At 48.2% G+C, this 2,208-nt stretch overlaps 1 protein-coding gene across 3 annotated transcripts in view; it reads left to right on the forward strand.

The window, feature by feature from the left end:
* The window catches only part of ATP1A2 (ATPase Na+/K+ transporting subunit alpha 2), a 28,693-nt gene that overhangs the window by 17,193 nt on the left and 9,292 nt on the right, over positions 1 to 2,208 (forward strand). The gene's annotated exons all lie outside the window — the stretch shown is intronic.

Raw genomic sequence — 2,208 nt, forward strand, 5'->3', positions numbered from 1 at the left:
GGGGACAAGAGCAAGACTCCATCTCAAAAAAAAAAAAAAAAAAAAAAAAGTAAAACAAATGGAAACTGCCAGTGGGTAAGTTGTTTTCCCAAAATAAAACTACCAGTAAGCGGTGGACTGGGACTTGACCGGAAAGCCTGAGCTCCTGCTGCTTGGCCAGTGCCTCTTTCTGTGATCAAAACCATCACGGAGGCCCGGGCAGAGGACCTCTACGGGAAATCAGCTCAGGGAGGTATTAATTCTGCCTCAGAGAACTGGATGATGTTTGACAAAGGGAATGATATCTGAGCTGGGTTTTGGAGGTCAGAGTATTCTGCAAGGCAGCGAGGGAGAGGAAGGCATGTCAAGATCAGAGAACAGTGAGTACCCTGGCGTGACTAGACTGTACGGGGCGTGTGTAGGGCTTGGCAGGGGAGAGGTGGCAAGGAGCACTGGGGGTTGAGCCTGGAACGTTGGGTCAGAGCCAGTTGGAAGGACTTGGCTTAAATGCCAGACTTGGGCTTTATCCTGCAGGCCACAGAGAGCCACCGGTGTCATGGGGGAGGCTGAGCTTTTAGGAAACTACCTGGGTTGAGGAGGGACTGAATTTGGGGAAGAACTGGAGTCAGGGAGAGACAGGTTAACAGGCCATTGCCGTAGTTCAGGCAAGGAATGATGACCTGAACTAGGGCAGCAACAAAGGGAGTGGAGAGGAATAGCCATGTTTGAGAAATGTTTTAAGAACTTGGTGACCAAACTGGATATGGAAGGTGAGGAAGATACAGGAGAGAAGGGGACAGGATGATTAGAGAGGGCAACATCTAAGGTAGGGAGCAGTTGTAGGCTTGGTGGGGTGGTGGGAGTAGAGAAAAGGAGTTCAATGTTGACTTTAAGCTTGAAGAGTCTATAAGATAGCCCAGGAGAGACAGATGTTCCAGTGAACAATGGAGTATGGTTTAGAGCTCATGAAAGATGGTCAGGACTGGAGATTTGAATCTCATTAGCGCAAGGGTGCAAACTAAAGGCTTATAGTATATTTTATTATATTGCCCAGGAAGAGCAGACAGGTCAAGTGAAGGGAGGAGAATGAAATCCTGTGCCAAACCAATATTTAGGGGCAAGAGGAACCAGTGAGGAGGGGAGAGGGCAGTAGGACCCAATGCCATTTAATCTTCATGACCACCTGGAAAGGCAGGAATCATCTCTGTATTGTGCTGAGACCTCAGTGCTTGACTTGCCTGAGGTACTGTAGCTGGAGAAGGTCAGTGTTTAAAATTGAGCCCCTCATTCAACTCCAAAGCCACTGCTTCTTCCATCCTACTAGGCGGCTGCCCTGAGAAGCTGGGAAAGAGCATGCAGAGGAGTGGAGGGAAACCAGAAATGGAGGAGTGTGTGGAAGCCGGGGAGGGCAGGGTTTCAAGGAGAGGAGGTCAACGGTGCCAAATGCCTCAGAGGGGTCAAGTAGGATGAGGACAGCAAAGACACTTTCATTTTTCAATTGAGAGGCCCATTTGGCCTTTGGGTGGCAGTTTCAGTGAAGTGGTGGGAGCGGAAGAGAAGGCAGTGGGGACTAGAGAGGCTTCCTTTTCAGTATTCATGGGACTTGCCCCACAAGCCCACACATGCAAATGCTATCCTAACCCAACTCTGCTCATCTCATGTTTAGAATAGCCGCTTAACCCGTCAGATGCCAGCCACCCTCCCCGCCCCAACTCCATTCACTCTGCAACAATAGCAATGAACATTATGGTGAAGGCAGGGACCATTGTTCCTTACACCAGGGAAGATGTCAGAGGAGGTGGAGGCAGGGGTGTTGTCTCCATCTTATTCCTGTTCTGTACATTACGTTGCTGCAGTGATCAGCATTTCACACTAAGAACCTCATGTCCTATTTCCAAGCCCCTGTGCATTTGAGCAAATTGTAGGCCCTCTCTAAGTCTTGGTTTCCTCATGTGTAAAACAAACAAGTTGTTAAAGGGTCCTTCAGGCTCCGATTGCCTTGAATCCCATGAAATCCAAACTCTAAAATAATCTCCTAAATAATCCTAAACATTTGAGGCTTCTCTTCCAGGGGATCCTCATGAACTTGTTACTCTGTTATGGATACTTTCCTGCACTTAAGTAAACTATCTCTCTCTAACCCTCTGAACATAACACAACTTGCCATTATCTTTCCTCCTCACCTACCCACCCAAATTTGCACAGACACACACACACAAATCCCCACGC

Source organism: Piliocolobus tephrosceles, chromosome 1 (assembly GCF_002776525.5).
Source record: "Piliocolobus tephrosceles isolate RC106 chromosome 1, ASM277652v3, whole genome shotgun sequence".
In the NCBI taxonomy this organism is placed as follows: Eukaryota; Metazoa; Chordata; class Mammalia; order Primates; family Cercopithecidae; genus Piliocolobus; species Piliocolobus tephrosceles.